Source organism: Lithobates pipiens, unplaced genomic scaffold, assembly GCF_037356315.1.
Source record: "Lithobates pipiens isolate NorthernLeopardFrog02 unplaced genomic scaffold, aLitPip1_a1.2 Scaffold_16, whole genome shotgun sequence".
Taxonomy (NCBI): Eukaryota; Metazoa; Chordata; class Amphibia; order Anura; family Ranidae; genus Lithobates; species Lithobates pipiens.
Genome location: NW_027507748.1, coordinates 127,709,758 through 127,729,644, shown reverse-complemented (window position 1 = coordinate 127,729,644; position 19,887 = coordinate 127,709,758). Strand labels below are relative to the sequence as shown.

General features: G+C 43.1%; 1 pseudogene across 1 annotated transcript in view; it reads right to left on the bottom strand.

Annotated features, from left to right (window-relative positions):
* Positions 1 to 19,887, bottom strand: part of LOC143984112 (myeloperoxidase-like) — a 96,435-nt pseudogene that overhangs the window by 42,276 nt on the left and 34,272 nt on the right. Inside the window, exons 7-8 of the transcript XR_013274712.1 lie at positions 18,660 to 18,972; positions 14,016 to 14,176 (exon numbers count right to left, since the gene is read on the bottom strand). The product of XR_013274712.1 is annotated as a myeloperoxidase-like (transcript). The remainder of the gene's footprint in view (positions 1 to 14,015; positions 14,177 to 18,659; positions 18,973 to 19,887) is intronic.

The window sequence follows — 19,887 nt, the reverse complement described above, 5'->3', positions numbered from 1 at the left end:
GAACGCTATGACAGAAATGCCGGGCAGAAATGCTGTGAAAGAAAAACGCTGTGACAGAAGTCCTGGGAAATGCTATGATAGAAACACTGACAAAAGAAAGCAAAATAAAGTAAAAGCAGCAATGTATATGGTTTACATCCTCCTTGTCTTGCCAGCCTCCCAGGTATGCCAAGCCCTGCTGACAATGAATGTGACCTATGCAAGCTTGAGAATGACATTCGACTACACCATGATACTCCAGCATGGTACAGCTACTGTAAACCTCAGCAGACCTGTCACCTCACGTCTGGCCATTGCCATGACTGCTGTGGGTAGGTCTGATGTCCTCTGTTACTGTGCTGCAGAGATGCCAGTTTTGTGGGGAGAGAGGAGCGACGGGCGGGTGGCTGCCCATCCCCCCCATGAGCACTGGGAGAAACTGGTGGCTCGCCCCCCTCATGGAGCTAGATGTACATGAGAAGAAGATCAGTGGAACGGCTGAACCCACCCCCCCCCCACACCAGGCGTGCAGCTGTCTCATAGCAATGGATGTGCATGGGGGGAGGAGTCGTCGGCGGCTGATCACCCCTCCCGAACACCGGGAGAATCAGCGGGCGGCCCCCACATGGAGCAAGATGTGCATGGGGAGAGAGTAGCTGGCGGGCGGCCGATTACCAGACGGGCAGCTCCCTCGTGGAGCTGAATGTGCATGGGGAGTCGGCGGGCGGCCAATCAACTTCCCCCCACGCAAACATGTGGAGGAGAGGGCGGGGCGGCCCCTCCTGAATCTGGATCTGCTCAGGGAGAAGGGAGCTGGTGGGCTGGCGGGCAGCCGATCGATCGACCCCGCCCGAGCAAACACCAGGAGAAGTGGGCGGCCCCGTTGTGCTGTCAGCTGTACCCAGGGCAACGAGGCGGGTGGGTGGGCGGGCTCCAAGAGGCACCGCCCCCACAGTTCCAGCTGAAGATGTCTTGGCCAGGACCCTGAAGTGACTTGTACCGGCCCCACCCCTTCTGAACCCAGAAAGCGCCAACACTGGCCCTGATAGAGGAGGAGGATTAAATAGCCTCTCTGACTCCTCCCACAAATACAGACTGGCCTCCGGCCAGCCTTTACACATGTCCCTTGGGGCAGGACCCGGGTCCCTGAACACTTTTTATGACAATAACTTGCATATTAGCCTTTAAAATTAGCACTTTTGATTTTGAACGTTTGAGTCCCATAGACTTTAACAAGGTTCTAAAGTTCGCAGGTTTTGGTACAATCCGAACCGGGGGGTGTTCGGTTCATCCCTACCAGGAACCAAGGTATCACTGTGTATGTGTATGTGTGTGTGCATATATATATATATATATATATATATATATATATATATATATATATATATAACCGGAAACTGGGAATATGTCCTGAAGGGTGAGGGGATCTAGGGCAATCTGGTCAGAGAAGAGAGGACTGATTTACAGTTAGTGTTGGGAAAATGGCTTGGCCCGAGCATGAGTCTGGGCTGAACATTGGCTGTTCGTCCGTTCGATGAACTCCTAAATTATTGGGACGTTTGACTGTTTGTTCAGCCCGCTGCACAGTGTATTGGAAGCCATGATTGGCTGAAGCAATGAAAGCTTTGCCCGATCAGGACACATAGCACTGTCAGAGCCATGACTGGACAGCTCTTTTACTAGCGGAGGAGCCCGGCTTTCTTCTTTGTCGCCGCCCTCTTCTTCCGACTTCGGGGGTCTTGTCCCCCTCTTCGGGGGTCTTGTCCCCCTTTTCGGTTTTTCTTGCCTCTGGGACTGTGACATCATAATGGGTGGGGACATCACCCGGCGATGTCCCTATATAAGTTGCCGCATTCCCATCCTAGTCATTGCGGCCAGAGACAGCGACAAGTTAACACCTCAAGGAAGAAGAAGAGAAGAACAGAAGGAGGCGGCGGCGGTGATAGAAGACCGGCCCACTGCTTGTAAAAGAGCTGGAAGAAGGCGCGGAGGCCCAGCAAAAAAAAATCGAAGAGGGGGACAAGACCCCCGAAGTCAGAAGAAGAGGGAGGCGACGAAGAAGAAAGCTGGGCTCCTCCGCTAGTAAAAGAGCTAGCAGAAGATATCGGAGGAGTCCAGCAAGAAGACCCCCCAAGACGGAAGAAGACCCCGGAGCTGTGCAATAAATTATTTTTAACCCTTGTGTGTTGTGTTTTATTTAAAAAAAATTTCACAGGTGAATGGGTAGGGGTACATTGTACCCCATACTCATTCACATAGGGTGGGGGGCCGGTATCCGGGGCCCCCTTATTAAAGGGTTGGATAAGGGTCTGATATGGACCTAGGGGGGACCCTTCACGCTGTTTTTTCGGTGTAGGGCTTCCCCTTTAACTCCATACCAGGTGACAGGGCCAGCGATGTGTCAATTGACTTCCTTCGCTAGTCCCGGCTACCTGGAGCCGTGTTCAAAATGAACAGACTTTTCTCCGTGTGTGGGCAAGTCTTTTCATTTCAAAAAGTACGGCGGATAGTCCGGCGGACTATACGAAGGATAGTCCGGTGGATCTAGTCTGCCGGAAAAGTCCCGTGTGTGAGCAGGTCCGCTCGTTCGGACAGTCCAGCAGACAGTCCGGTGGTTTGTCTGCCAGACTAAGTCCGCCGGAAAGTCTGATCGTGTGTACGCGGCATTAGTCACACCCCAGTCTCCCCTTGTGATGTGACATATCACATAACCAGAAAGGAGAAGGAAAGGAGAAGGGAAAGGAGAAGTTGTCTCTATGCCCAGTGAGTGCTATACTGAGACCGAGATGGGAACTGTAAGTACACATTGGGACGGGGGGGTGCAGTTTGCCATCTTAGCCCTGGGCACTGGATGGCCTTGTCCCGCCACTGCCCAAAATCATGCATGGAGGAGTCAGATGAGTTATTTGAACACAGCATCAGCCACTTGCTCCTTGACAATGCACAGGCATTACTTGATTCTGATGTTGGTTCTGAGGTTGGGAAAGGTAGGAACATGAGTTTACAGAGAGGGGAGAACCCTGTTAAACAACAAATTGGCAGTCATGTTCCCCCCAGCTGCAATGTATTGCCAAGTTGGCTCCATTGATTATGAGGATGGAGGGGATGATGACGATGAGGTCACTGATGCAACTTGGGTCGGATAGAGCGGAGGAGGAAAATGAGGGTGAGGCACAACCCCAACGAGGCCGCCATCATGGAAAAGTGGAAAGCAGCCACCCTATTCCCCCAGATTGTGGGGCTATTATTTCCCGGCCCAATTCCCACAGCTCAGCTGCCTGGGCTTTTTTAGCACACGTGCAGCCGATCGCACTGTTGAAAATTACAAACACCAGCCATTTGGGTATTACATGCTTGACAAGGCATTTACCCTCCCACCAATCAGTCTATTGACAAGAGCACCTGAAAGCCGCACAAAAGGGGCACAGTTCTGCTCCTCCTCCCCTTTCTGGTCTACCCCAGCTATACCTCATGACCTTTCAGCAGCCTCCACTGACAGGAATGATAGTATAGGGAAGGGTGTCACAGGTCTTTGCAGCATGGCTGCCAGTAGCACACTGCCAGCTGTAGGTTATAGCAGGCAAATTTCTCTGCCCCATCTGCTGCAGCGAAAAAAAAATACAGTCACTGCCACCCACATTCCCAGTGTCTACCCTTACAACACACTTTGATCTACATGTAAGCCTAGATTAAGGCTTACCTGTAGGTCCAAGAAATATCTCCTAAACCTATACGGTTTAGGAGATATTTGCCCGAAGACAGGCACCGCTGTCTATGGCGCATGCGTAGACAGCAGCGCGCAGACGCACTGAGCGTGGCATCGTCAACGACGAAGATGCCGCGTGTGTCGGCTCCCGCGCGCATGCGCGGGAGTGACGTCATCGCGGCTTCGCCGAATTACAGCGGCGGAGCTGTGAGACCCCACCGAGAAGATGGAAGCGCCGGACTACAGGGGACAGCGGTGACTTCGCTGGCTCCTCTGTCAGGTAAGTGACACATAATGGACTACTATGCGATGCATAGTAGTCCATTATGCTTTGCCTTTGCAGGGAATGAAAGAGGAAGTAAACCCATCAGGGTTTACTTCCTCTTTAAGGTGCTGTACCACAATAATGCCCTGAAAACACGGTTGGACTTTCCGATGGAAAAGGTGCGATCGGATCTTGTTGTCGGAAAATCCGATCGTGTGTAGGCTCCATCTGACTTTTTCCATCGGAATTTGCGACACACAAAGTTTGAGAGCAGGATCTAAAATTTTCCCACAACAAAATCCGATCGTTTAAATTCCGATCGTGTGTGGACAATTCCGATGGACAAAGTGCCACGCATGTTCAGAATAGATTACGAGACAAAAGCTATTGGCTACTGCCCTTTTTATAGTCCCGTTGTACGTGTTGTACGTCACCGCGTTCTAAACGATTGGATTTTCCAACAACCGTGTGTATGCAAGACAAGGTTGGGGCAAAATCCATGGGAAATAATCCAACGGATTTTGTCATCGGAATGTCTGAATGTGTGTACAGGGCATAACAGGTTCCCAGTTGCTATTTCTTTGCACATGAAGCTATTCCAGCTCTGTACCATCACATGGAAGGTAATGTTGTGGCATCGTTGGGCAAGGCAGTCAGCCTCAAGGTTCACATTACTGCTGACACGTGGTCCAGCAAGCATGGTCAGGGCTGATATATTTCATTCACAGCACACTGGGTAACTCTGCTTGTAATTCGGAAGGATGCCGGACAGAGCTCAGTGCTGCAGCTTGTTGTGCAGCCACGTCTCCATACAGCTAGTGGTGATGTGAGATTTGTCAGTTCCACTCCCTCCTCCACTTCCATGCCCTCCTCTACTGAATTGTCCTATAAACCACCAGTACCCCCTAAGCGTTTAAGGGGCTATTCAATGAGTCAGGCTAAAAAGCACCATGCAGTGCTTCAGCTGGTCTGTGTCGGGGACAAGAGCCATACTGGAGCAGAGATTCTTGCAGTTCTGCAGGAGCAGTTGCAGAGGTGGTTCATGCCATGCCAACTGAAGCCAGGATTGGTGGTGTGCGGTAATGGCACAAACTACCTGTCCACACTTAGACAGGGAAGGTTGAAACATGTGTCATTCCTGGTACATGTCCTCAATTTGGTGGTGCAGCATTTGTTAAATATGTACCGAGGGTTGGAAGATCTGTTAAAGCTGGCCAGAAAAGTCTGTAGCCATTTTAGGCATACACAGCCAGTGCTCAGTTGGCTGAAATTCAGCAGGAATTCCACCTGCCTGTAAACCGCCTGATTTGTGACATGTCCACCAGGTAGAACTCGAATTTGGCAATGCTGCAGCGGCTGTACATGCAGCAGAGGGCCGCCATCGAGTACCTGTGTGAGTATGGCACAATGACAGGCTCAGGCCGGCTGAGCTTTTTTTCTCCCCACGCCAAAGGCTGCTGATAAAGGATGCATGCATAGTACTGTCACCGTTTGAGTAGCTGACAAGGATGGTGAGCCATGACAATGGATAATCCCTACTGTGTTCCTGCTGGAGCAGGCTCTCCATGGCATTATGGACAGGGCACTGGAGGCAGAGCAGTGGGTGGAAGAGGAGGACTTCTTTTCCTCTCAAGATCCGCTTTATGCAGACACCATTCTTGCGATACCACACAACACACAAGAGTAGAGGGAGGAGGAGGAGGATTCTGGCAGATTTGGAGGCATTGAAGCAGAGGAAGACATATGTCAACCCTTAACAGATGGTTTTCTATCCCCAGAGCCCTTGGGAGTAGTATACGGCTGGGGGGAGGCAGTTCCAGATACTATAATCTTCAGTGACGCCAAGGAGCCTGCTTCTCATGCCTCTGCAAACTTTCCAGTTGACGATCCACTGGGTTACTGGGTCATGAGTAGGGATGAGCCGAACACCCCCCTGTTCGGTTCGCACCAGAACCTGCGAACAGACCTAAACTTCGTGTGAACTTTAGAACCTTATTAAAGTCTATGGGACTCGAACGTTCACAATCTAAAGTGCTCATTTTAAAGGGTAATATGCAAGTTACTGTCCTAAAAAGTGTTTGGGGACCCGGGTCCTGCCCCAGGGGACATGGATCAATGCAAAAAAAAGTTTTAAAAACTGCCGTTTTTTCAGGAGCAGTGATTTTAATAATGATTAAAGTGAAACAATAAAAGTGTAATATTCCTTTAAATTTCGTAGCTGGGGGGTATCTATAGTATGCCTGTGAAGGGGCGCATGTTTCTGGTGCTTAGAACTGTCGCTGCACAAAGTGTCATTTGTGCAGGAAAAAAAGTCTTTTAAAATCACTTGCGGCTAAATTGTCGGGTCTCCGTAATACAGAGAACACTCAATGAGTGTTCTCTGTATTAGCCGACAATTCATTCATTCATTGATTAAAAAAAAAAAAAAAAAAAAAAAAAAGCGTGGGGGTTCCCCTAAATTCAATTACCAGGCCCTTCAGGTCTGACATGGATATTAAGGGGAACCCCGTGTCAAATTTTAAAAAAAATTGACGTGGGGGTCCCCCCAAATATCCATACCAGACCCTTCAGGTCTGATATGGATATTAAGGGGAACCCCGCATCAAATTTTAAAAAAAAATTGACGTGGGGGTCCCCTAAAAATCCATATCAGACCCTTTATCCGAGCACGCAACCTGGCAGGCCGCAGGAAAAGAGGGGGGGACGAGAGAGCGGCCCCCCCTCCCTCCTGAACCGTACCAGGCCACATACCCTCAACATTGGGAGGATGCTTTGGGGGTCTGTGACCCCTCAAAGCACCTTGTCCCCATGTTGATAAGGACAAGGGCCTCATCCTCACAACCCTGGCCGTTGGTTGTGATGGTCTGTGGGCGGGTGGCTTATCAGAATCTGGAAGCCCCCTTTAACAAGGGGACCCCCAGATCCCGGCCCCCCCCTGTTTGAAATGGTAAGGGGGTACAAAAGTACCCCTACCATTTCACAAAGAAAGTGTCAAAATGGTTAAATAAGACAAACACACTTTTGAAAAATTCCTTTATTAAAAATGAAAAAAAAAAAAAAGATTCCAGCGGTGCTAATCCACTCTTGCTATCCAGCGACGGATCTCCGGGGTCCAGCGATGGATGATCATATCCAGCGACGGGGGAATCTCTCAGTGGAGTGGAGCAGCTTACATGTATCAAAATTAATCAGTCCTGGATTAGCAGCAGCCGTCAAACTCTGATGCCGATGTTGACGATTACGTTTTTTTGTCATGTGGAATCTGTGTAAGACTGTCTAGGCTGCCTAGTTTTGTGGGTGTTGATTTTATCGGGAAGAAACTTTGACAGGTGAATATCATTTCAATTTTTGACAGCAAGGCCAATTCTTGCTTTCATCAACAGTACCTGTATAGGGTTTGGTGTGAAGGCACCACCGACACCCAAAGACCAATTTCTCTGCCACTGTTTGGCCGGAGGAATATAATTTCAATTTTGGGTTAGCAAGGCCAATTCTTGCTTTCATCAAGGGTATCTCTATAGGGTTACGATGTGAAAGCACCACTAACACCCAAAGCCCAATTTTTGTGCAGCTGTTACTTCTATCCAAAGTCTGTGAAAATAACACCAGAATTTATCCAAAAAAATCTCTAATTTTGTTCCGAGTGCACTAAATTGTGACTTCATCACACAGACTGGCTCCCCAAGTTGTTGTGTGCAAAATAAAGAAAGCTTGCAGGGAAAATGCCATTTTTTGGCTTTATAAATATCATTATTGCTGCAGCAGGTTCTATACAAGGTACAGCTGCACCACTTTACAGGCAGACTAAGGGGACCCCTAGGCACTATATTTAAAGGATTTTTTGTTTTTATTTGTATTTCTCATTTTGATGGTTTTACTTTAAGCATCAGTAAATCACTGCTCATTTAAAAATTATGTTTTTTTACAAACTTAATTTTTCAGTGATACATGTCCCCCAGGGCAGTACCCAGACCCCCATAACCATTGTATGCCCAATTACTTGTATATAAGCTTTCAAAATGGTCTTTAAATGGTCTTTAAATGGACTTTAATGGAGTTCATTATTCGGTTACAAACTTTTGCGATGTTCAAAATTTCTGCTGCGACCGAACATTTGGCCCATGTCTGTTTACAGTATTCTCTGGTTTCTCAAGTTGATGTACGGGTGAAGGTCACTTTGGTTGCTTGAACTGGTAAAAAAAAACCTGAGAAACAGTATCTTCTCTGCACAGGATGGTGGCGAAACATTTAACCCAGATGGGAGAGAAGACAACATTTGCAGAAAGCACAAGTAGCACAAAGATTATTGTACAACCCAGCTTAGACAGTTCCATGTGAGTGCACTTATGCCCACAGTCGAAAGTAAGTTCCTGGCCAGGTGGCATGGACTATTCAAAGTGGCAGAAACGATTGGTGAGGTAAAATTTAAAGTACCCCAACCCAGGAAGCACAAACCATACCAAATCTACCATGCAAATTCAACACCCTGGCTGATGTTAGTTCTAAGCTGTTTGCTTTAGGTTTTCCAAAGAAAGACACTTTAGGTTTATGTGTTTTAAAAGTGCAATGAAGATTACTCACTTTTACAAGTGGCTGGCTGGCGGTCTTGGGCTTTCCAGATGACAATATACAGTAAATGTATATGTACACACACACCAATCAGCTATAACGTTATGATCACCCACCATCAGTGCGCATGTGTCGATGACGTCGGCACATGCAGATACAGTGAATATCTCCTAAACTGTACAAGTTTAGGAGATATTCAAGGGAACCTGCAGGTAAGCCTTATTATAAGCTTAATTATGCAAAAAAAGCCGCGCTTATGGAATAGGCTACAATCGAACAGTGATATATATGAATATTTATGTACCCCCAGATCCTTTTTCTCTTAATAATTAATTTCGCAAAAAAATGTAATTGTTTTTATGAGGTTGCTGCCTCCCTGAAAACCACAGGCTGCATAAAACAACCTGGGTTTGAAAATTGAATAATTGTTGTGGGCTGTTGGCGCTACCTCAGGCTGGTGTTAAATCCGAACCTGCCTTAACCATTTATTATCCCTAAAGGCTATATGTATATATATATTGCACCCGTGTTTAATATTGTATTCCTATTATTGTGATTATACCAAAAAAGGTTTTTTTCTTTATATCCTTAATCCAACCAAATGTGACTATACACCACTTCTGTTAATTACCACATATAAATTCACTGGTTTCAAAAGAGCTGAAAACAAAAGCCATACCCAAAACACAGAAAATCAAAAACCGAATAATATTCACACTATTCTGTGATGGTGAAAAAAATCCCTATATATATGGGAAGTATAACATCTATACCTCCACTGCACGTGCACAATCCTTGTGCTAATTGTTATTTATTATACTATAAAGGCCCCCAAGCCTTAATAGCTAGATTTGTGTGTACCACCAAAACCTAAAAAATGCAACCTTATTCAAAACCAAAAAAAAATTCTTATAAACAAAAAACAAAAAACAGAAAATGTGAAAAAATAAATGTGAACAGAAACATATAAAAAATCATATATATAGTCCAAAGATAGTCTTTCTTCAGGTATTCCCAGAAGTACAATTATTTTGCTTCAAGTGACAGGAAGGTGACTTTTGTGATTATGCCTATTTATTGGTGACTTCCGTGCTTTTCCCCCTCAAGGGTCCCCACTCACCGAATCCACGCACCCCCTAGGGGGTTACACGCCTGTAATCTGTGTTCCACTTTATTGAGGATCCCACTGCTTGGCTCTGTCTTCAACAGGTCCTCTCCAGGATTTTTAAAGGAGATGGGAGAAAAACTCTCTTGTCCGCCAGTAGTTCCTCAAAATGAAAAAAATCCACTCATGGTGTAGTATTTTGGTTTACTAAATACTTAAGTTGGGGAGAAGGGGAGCAAGCTACAAAAATCTTAAAAAACTTAAAAAAAGGAAAGATTTTCTTTATAAATATGTATATATGGTGGGAGACTGGTAGCCACTTAAAAAATGCTTTATTGCAGAAAAATTATTACAAAAAGATAATAATTAAAAAACTTTTCCATATGGCACAAAAATTTCTGCACAACACTTTGTACAAAAAAATCTTTTTAGATTTTCCACAACATTGCAATCTATAACAGTTGCACTGCAAAAAAAATTTTTCTTATATATGTATAGCAGTCATACACTTCAGAAGATATAAAAAATCAAAAAGAATTGGCAATAATAAAAATAAAAATATATAAAAAATTGTATAAGAAAGCAACAATACAGTCCTTCTTTATATTTGGAAAACGGTACCCCCTAAAGAGAGATCAGAGCTCCCCACCATAGAAGGAGGGTGTATACTTAGGGATATAGGCCTCATATGACTGAGCACAGCGCTGCTATACATAAGTATATAAAGAAGGACTGTATTGTTGCTTTCTTATACAATTTTTTATATATTTTTATTTTTATTTTTTATATCTTCTGAAGTGTATGACTGCTATACATATATAAGAAATTTTTTTTTGCAGTGCAACTGTTATAGATTGCAATGTTGTGGAAAATCTAAAAAGATTTTTTTGTACAAAGTGTTGTGCAGAAATTTTTGTGGCATATGGAAAAGTTTTTTAATTATTATCTTTTTGTAATAATTTTTCTGCAATAAAGCATTTTTTAAGTGGCTACCAGTCTCCCACCATATATACATATTTATAAAGAAAATCTTTCCTTTTTTTAAGTTTTTTAAGATTTTTGTAGCTTGCTCCCCTTCTCCCCAACTTAAGTATTTAGTAAACCAAAATACTACACCATGAGTGGATTTTTTTCATTTTGAGGAACTACTGGCGGACAAGAGAGTTTTTCTCCCATCTCCTTTAAAAATCCTGGAGAGGACCTGTTGAAGACAGAGCCAAGCAGTGGGATCCTCAATAAAGTGGAACACAGATTACAGGCGTGTAACCCCCTAGGGGGTGCGTGGATTCGGTGAGTGGGGACCCTTGAGGGGGAAAAGCACGGAAGTCACCAATAAATAGGCATAATCACAAAAGTCACCTTCCTGTCACTTGAAGCAAAATAATTGTACTTCTGGGAATACCTGAAGAAAGACTATCTTTGGACTATATATATGATTTTTTATATGTTTCTGTTCACATTTATTTTTTCACATTTTCTGTTTTTTGTTTTTTGTTTATAAGAATTTTTTTTTGGTTTTGAATAAGGTTGCATTTTTTAGGTTTTGGTGGTACACACAAATCTAGCTATTAAGGCTTGGGGGCCTTTATAGTATAATAAATAACAATTAGCACAAGGATTGTGCACGTGCAGTGGAGGTATAGATGTTATACTTCCCATATATATAGGGATTTTTTTCACCATCACAGAATAGTGTGAATATTATTCGGTTTTTGATTTTCTGTGTTTTGGGTATGGCTTTTGTTTTCAGCTCTTTTGAAACCAGTGAATTTATATGTGGTAATTAACAGAAGTGGTGTATAGTCACATTTGGTTGGATTAAGGATATAAAGAAAAAAACCTTTTTTGGTATAATCACAATAATAGGAATACAATATTAAACACGGGTGCAATATATATATATACATATAGCCTTTAGGGATAATAAATGGTTAAGGCAGGTTCGGATTTAACACCAGCCTGAGGTAGCGCCAACAGCCCACAACAATTATTATAAGCTTACCCATAGGTAAAAGTGGTGTAACAGGGTTTACAACCACTTAAAGCGGGAGTTCCGCCATTTTTTTTTTAAAAGCCAGCAGCTACAAATACTGCAGCTACTGACTTTTAAAATAAGGACACTTAACCGCCCAGCGCGCCCGCGATGTCGGCACCCGAAGCCGATCTCTCAATCGTCTCTCGGGTGCTGCCGCCGCCATCTTGGGTATGGGAATCAGGAAGTGAAACCTTGCGGTTTCATTTCCCGGTTCCCTACTGCGCATGCGCGAGTCGCTCTGCGCAATAAGGATGGTGTGTTTCCCAGCAGACAGCGGGGGACCTGCGGAAAGGGGCGTAGATTCTGCGGAAAGGGGCGTATATTCTGCAGATATCTATGCCGGACGTGGGTGCAGATACCTGTACTGTACAGGTACCTGCACCCCCCTCCCCCTGAAAGGTGCCATTTGTGGCGCCGGAGGGGGGGAGGGTTCCAATGAGCGGAAGCTCCACTTTAGGGTGGAGCTCCGCTTTAAAGTCCTGTAAGTTGTGAAGTGGGTCCTTCAAGGATCAGACTTGTTTTTCCAGCATATCCATACAGATGTCACATGGTAAAGAGTAAATACACTACTTCATTTACCTCTATTTCAAATTCAAGAAAATTTGAATCAAGTGTTCCAGATTAGATACCAGTGATCACAAATTCACAAATTCCCTTGGGAATATAGAGTTAGAACTTGTTTGTTTTAAACAGGACATATTGTAGAATAAAATGCACATTGTTTATGTGCAATAACACTATTTATTTTTACACTAACACTGCTCAAAAAAAGAAAATGTGCCTTTTGTTTAGTTTTATTTCATTTACTTGTCTAAGGATTGAGGAAAAAAATAATTGTTGCAGGACAATAGTCACAAAAAGAAAGCCTTGTTTAGCATTAAAAAAAACAATAGACCTGTATGTATTGTTTTATCTTAAAATAGTGAAATAATTATCACTGAATAAACAGGCTCATAGCAGAAATTTGAAAATTGCTTTGGACCATAAGCCCCTGTACACACGGTCAGACATTCTGCCAATTTTGTCCGACGGATTGTGTCCGAAACTGTTGCATACACACGTTCGGACCAAGTTGTCGGAAAATCCAATCATTCAGAACGTGATGACGTTATTTCGTTACGACGGGACTACGTTCAGGCTAATAGCCAATAGCTTTGGTGTAGGAATTTGATCTGAGCATGTGTGGCACTTTGTCCGATCGGAATTCTCTACACATGATCGCAGTATGTCCGATCGGACCAGTTTGTCGGAAAATATTTCCAACAAGTTGGAAAATTGGGTCCGACGGATATTCCGACGGAATCAGTCTGATGCATACCACACACAGTCGGATTATCCGACAACACGGTCCGATAGGACACATTCCGAGAGCTGAAGTGGTTAAGCAGCAAAGAGTGAATAATTACCCTTATGCCGCATACACATGACTGTTTTTTCCATCAGAATAATCTCTGACGGTCTTTCCAACGGAGTTCCGATGGAGTTTCGCTGAAACGGACTTGCCTACACATGATCACACCAAAGTCCGATAGTTTAGAATGCGGTGACGTAGGACGGGACTAGAAAAAGGAAGTTCAATGGCCAGTAGCTGCCCTTGTGTCTTTTTTTAGTCCGTCGGAACAGCATACAGACGAACGGTTTTCCCGATAGAAATTGATTCCGTTGGAAAGATTTAAAACATGTTCTATTTCTAGGTCCATCAGAATTTAAAAAAAAAAAAGTCAGATGAAGTCCACACAGGATCGGAATTCCGTCTGACTTTTTCCGCCGGAAAGTCCGACCGTGTGTACACGGCATTAGGCAGCTCTCCCAGGAGAGGTGTGAAAGTCTGCTCTTAACTTGAGTAGGAACTAGGTGTGCAAAAAAGGGAAGAAAAAAAAGCAGAATATATGAAATCTAGATTTCATTTTATTCAGAAACTTGTACAGTATTATAAAAATCCAAGATATTTTGGGAATTTAAAAGGCCCAACTTTTTTAGGTATTGGTACTGTGGAATGATGCAATGGTCTCTATAGCTCAAGTAGCTCTGCTATGAGAAAGCTCATACTCCCTGCTAATTGGAGAGCTCCAGCTCTGACTCAGCAGAGGACATATTGGACCTCTGTAGTCCATTGCTTCCACACAGAAAGCAAGGGTTTTACCTGCAGCTTGTTGGCAGGGGACAGCCTTTTCTACTCAAACTGTGGCTACTTTCTAAGAAAAAAACGACAAATTTACATGCCTTTTTTAATGCACCTGAATGTACTCAGTTGATTTAAACTGAAGGTCCACTTTTAAACTTCTGGATATGGGGAAAAAAAGTGCAGGTTATTTATCATATGCTTTGATAACTGTGGTCCATTAAAGTTACACACCTGCATAGTGCTCCCTATGATCTTGCGGGTCTGTTGGTATAACGTCTCCCCAGACCAATGAGGGTTTAATTCATGGAGCTTATAGGCAATGCGGTTATGTTCCCGAAGAAAGAGTGTTTGGAATGTTGTAAGACCAAGCTGTTCATTCGCCCGAGAATCTCCTGTAAAAGGTAAAATTAATTAGGACATTCTGATATAATGCTAAGTGAATTTGGAGTGATTGTAAACGATCACCTTGCAAAACAGTTTAAAATAGAAATGAAAGTCAAAACATTTGTGTATAGATATAAAAAAATGATAAATTCCTTTTCCCCCTTTATAAGTGATTACATTCCATCTGTTCTCAGCTGCATAAGAGCTGGGGGAGGAGAAGCACCATTAAACTGAACTTCCCAGTAGGGAAAGGCTGTGTGTGTGTGTGTTTGCGTGCATGTGGGGGGGGGGGGGGTGTCAGGTCAAGCTTGATCATTGGAGAAGAGCAGGCTGAGTTCCCAGCAGTGGCAGTGTGTCCATAAGGGCGCACGAGTGCTGCCCCCTCTCTCCAGCGACCCCCCTCTGTGTATAATGGATAGATTCATGCATTGCATTAATCTATCCATGGCCACTGTCCCCTTTTCGGTCACTGGGTGCCTGAATTAAAGTGGTGGGGGATGTTTTCGATACACCCGATTAGAGCCATAGGCTCTAATAGGCTTCAAAAAAAGGTGAACTGCGAGCGCAAAGCATTGCGCTCCCAGTTCACCCAGGTGGGTTAGCAAAGCAAATTAATATTTGCTTTGCTAACACTGAACCACCTCTCAGCCAATCAAGAGGCGTGGATCTAATACCCGTCACCTGATTGGCTGAAGGCACAGGCGTCCTGATTGGACGCCTAACGGAATGCAAGAGAGCAGAGGAATGGAACCGCAGAGGACAGAGATCTGTGGAGGACACAGGAGCTCGCCGCTGTCATCTGCTGCATTTCCAACAGCTTACCGCTGTTAACTCGCCACCAGAATGGGGTAAGTGTGTGCAGGTCAGACGGCGAGTGGGGGGGTCACAGAGGCTGCATATGATGGGCACACAGGCTACATATGATGGGTCACAGAGGCTACATATGATGGGTCACAGAGGCTACATATGATGGACACACAGGCTGCATATGATGGGAACAAGCTGCATATGATGAGCACACAGGCTGCATATGATGGGCACAGGCGCTGAAATTGATGGGCACACAGGCTACATATGATGGGCACACGGGCTATATATATGATCGGGGCAAGCTGCATATGATGCGGACACAGGCTGCATATGATGGGCACAGGCGCTGCAATTAATGGGAACAGTGGCTGCAATTGATGGGCACAATGGCTGCGTTTGATGGGCACAGTGGCTGCGTTTGATGGGCACAGTGGCTGCATTTGATGGGCACAGTGGCTGCAAGTGATGGGCATAGTGGCTGCAATTGATGGCCATATTGGCTGCTTTTGATGGGGCACAGTGGCTGCTTTTGATGGGGCACAGTGGCTGCGTTTGATGGGGCACAGTGGCTGCATGTGATGGCACAGTGGCGGCATTTGATGGCACAATGAGGCTGCAATTGATGAGTTTTTCAGTTAGTTTGAGCCCCCCCCAAAAAAAAAGCACCAGCTAAAGAATTGACCACAGTGTGTTCTTCTGCTTAGTGTGGGCAGTTATTAATAGGGAAGCAGAAGGGCTGGCATGAACACCAGGGATTTCACACAAAGGAAGCATTACAAAGAAAAGAGGATACTTTTTTGTGCAGGTACATGGTATAGCAGGCACACAGAAATATGAAATGCTAGGTTTACATATTCTTTAAGTTGTTGAGGCTTTGTAAACATGATATACTGCACCAAACTATGTTTAAAATAGCATATAACCCTATATGTGTCATTAAAATGTGACCTGGAAAATACTGTACTCCAGTGATTTCTTCATGCCTTTTGATAGAGCTCAAGACCAACTTGTATCTACATCATATCTATATAGATAGATAGATAGATAGATAGATAGATAGATAGATAGATAGATAGATAGATAGATAGATAGATAGATAGATAGATTTTGTAAATTTGCCCACTTACAAAGAAATGAAGGGTGTATTTTAAATGATGGAGGCAGGATATCAACCAAAATTCCAGAAAAATACATAAAACTGCTATAAATTAAGTTGCAGTTCAGTAATATAAATATTTGATCCCCAAGTAAAACATGTCTTAGTACTTGGTGGAGAAACCCTAGGTGGCAAGCACAGAGGTTAAACGTTTCTTGTGGATACGGATTTACAGCGCTCGCAACACACAATGTAAGTGAAACAAAATAAATATAAGAGTCCAAATAAATGTGACTGAAGTATTAATCAACAGTGGAAAAAGTGCAAATTGCTTCACAGACTTTCAGGTGTGCAGAAACACCCCCTTATGTGTCCCCACTCACCAGAACGAAACAACCCCCAGCTTTTCAGTTTAGGGGTCACTTCAGGCTTCACGTAATTTCTAGTTCTGATTGACGTCACTTCCAGTCTGGTGGAATACACGCTATGAACAGCGTTTTCTGCATCTACAGCTCCATGTTTATGCCTGCTTTTATCGTATTTTTTGTAAGTACCAATCCCCATGCGCAATAAATCTTTTTTTATAACAGTGCTTCTCTAAATCCTTAAGGTTTCTTGGCTATCGCTTGGCAACTCGAAGTTTCAGCTTCCTCCCTGGATTTTCTATAGGATTAAGGTCTGGAGACTGGCTAGGCCATGTCATGTCCTTAAAGCGGAGGTCCGCCCCCAAAAAAATTAAAAGCCAGCAGCTACACATACTGAAGCTGCTGGCTTTTAATAATAGGACACTTACCTGTCCTGAAGTCCAGCAACGTCGGCACCATAATGGGCTTTTTTTTTTTAACGTGGGGCTGCATATTTTCATATCTGACTTTGTGCTGGGCATGCTCCCAGAACAGAGACCAGGGTTACACCAAGAGCCCAAGCTCTGTGCTAACAATCGGGACCCAGAACTCTCGATTCCAGGTCACCTGATCGCCAGGATAGTCTGTAATTGGCTATCCCAGTGATCAGTCACTGTGACACCCGCGTCCGTGTTTTAAGTCTTCGAATGGACGAGAGAAATACATCGCATTGCTTTCTTCCCTTTGCAGAGAGAAAAAAAAAACTGTGTTTAAAAAAATAATAATAAAAAAATCAAAGAATTAAAAAAAATACCTAGATCAAAGTGCCCGAGACCTCCTCTGTAACTCAAAACATGAACCAGTAAAAAATTAAAAATTGTCTTTTTAATTTTTAGATTTTTAAGTAGCGAAGTTTGGCGCCATTCCACGAATGTGTGTAATTTTGAAGGGGGACATGTTAGGCATCTATTTACTCAGCGTAACTTCGTCTTTCACATTATGCAAAAAACATTAGGCTAACTTTTTTTGACTAAAGGCTTTGTTTTTTTAAAAGCACAAAACAGTTTTTTTCCAAAAAAAAACGCGTTTGAAAAATTGCTGCACAAATACCATGTGAGATAAAAAGTTGTAATGACCGCCATTGTATTCTCTAGGGTCTTTGCTAAAAAAAAAAAATGTAATTTTCAGCAAATAAATGATGATTTTTACATGTAGTAGAGAAATGTCAGAATTTGGCTGGGTGCTCCAGAACATCTGAAAGTGTTCCCTGCATGTTGGGCCTCTGTATGTGGCCACGCTGTGTAAAAGTCATACACATGAGGTATCGCCATATTCTGGAGTAATAGCAGAATGTGTTTTGGGGTGTAATTTGTGGTATGCATATGCTGTGTGTTAGAAATAACCTGCTAATATGACAATTTTGTGGAAAAAAAGAAAAAAAAAATCTTGATTTTGCAAAGAATTGTGGAAAAAAATGACAACTTCAAAAAACTCAACATGTCTCTTTCGAAAATACCTTGGAATGTCTTCTTTCCAAAAAAGGGGTCATGGGGGGGGGGGGGGTATTTGTACTTTTCTGGCATGTTAGGGTCTCAAGAAATGAGATAGGCCATCAATACTTCAAGTGTGATAAATTTTCAGATATTGGCACCATAGCTTGTAGACTCTATAACTTTCACAAAGACCAAATAATATATACCGATTTGTACTTATTTTGACCAAAGATATGTAGCAGTATACATTTTGACCAAAATTTATGAAGAAAGATTACTAATTTTTCTAAATTTTATAACAGAAACAAAGAAAAATTAATTTACAGAATTTTCTTATATAGTGCAAAAATAAAAAAAACCTAATGGTGATTAAATACCACCAAAAGAAAGCTCTATTTGTGTGAAATAAAAGGACGAAAATTTCATATAGATAGAGTGTTGCATGACTGAGTAATTGTCATTCATAATCTGAAAGCACCGAAAGCTGAAAATTGGTCTGATTAAAAAGGGGGTTTAAGTGCCCAGTGATCAAGTGGTTACCGTAATTGAAATGTTAATGTTCCTGAAGATAGAAATGCTTGATTATCGTGTGCACATATCTTCAATATGTTTAATGTAGTCTATCGCTTAAGGTGATCTTATTGGAAATGGATGTAAAGGCAGTAAACTATTACCAGCACCAGATACAAATTATGTTACAGTGGCTACAAAAATATTAAGTCTCATTAAGAGACCACTGTAAACCCACCTGCCAAGAAACAAGGAATTCCAGCTGATAAGTTTGAGGTTTTACATGCCTCTCAATTATTTTCATCAAATGGCAGAAACGATCGGCCATTGTCTGTGTAATTCTGGTTAATAGCCAATAGCCCCAGATTGTTGGTATTGTTACGAAGCTTAGCAGCAATAGAGATGTAACTTCCATACACTTGGCTTCCATCAATAAACGCTGTCCGAATATTGATTTGCTCCCGAAAACTAGTGGCCAGATTGCACACAGGTGCTGAGCGGAAAAGCGGAATACAGTCATTCTGGTCTCTACTAGGGTCATTTGCTGGAATCTGCAAACAGAACAGTGTTACTTAGTACTAAAACATGCACATGTATCTACAAAAAACACCCAGTATTATTTCTCTTTACTATTGCAGACTTTGTTTTTCTGCTGTGTGATTTACACAATAACACTATGCCACACTTTAAAAATAGCATCCATTCTTTAAATTGCACTTTACTTTGCTAGTGTTATATTAATCATTATGTGACCAGAGGCAATTTATGCCTAGATGCCCATGCTAAATGTTGCCAACAACTCTATAGCTTATTTGCAAACTTAATTATACGTTTTTATTTTAGAACATTGTTTAAAGTGATACCAAAAGATCACTTTTTTACCAAAAAAGGATATTGCCCAAAATGGCCCCCTTCTTTCTATTCTGGAGTCCCCCGCTGGCATGCTCCTCTCCTCGCAGGGAGAGAGACAAGAGTAGTTGCAGATGAGCACAGTGCTGGATCTAAAGAGGATTCAGATAACTTTAAATAAACCTCTTCTGTTTATCTCATAGACTGAAAAAAAAAAAACACAAACATTAAATAAAATTAAGTTTTTAAGAGTTGCCTTTCTGTTGACACTCTTTGGAATTCCAAAGTGCCTACACACAACAAATGTCGATGTGAGCATCAAATTCACATACGTGTTATAAACTGGTACATGAATCTGGGGCATGCACCATGTGCAAAGATGCACTAGGACCATAAGGACAATCCACTCTCAGTGCAGCTGCACTCCCTCTCTCCATTGCTGCTGTCATGCAGACAGCACTGACAAAGCTTGATGGGGATTCGCACACACTAGTTCCTCATCAGGTCCGCTCACTTTGCGATTGGCAGCAGGCATATACCACATGTCATATGTGTTGCAATTTTACTTTCTTTGAAAATTGTTTATTACTTACAGATCTCTGAAGCAGGCAGGTTCC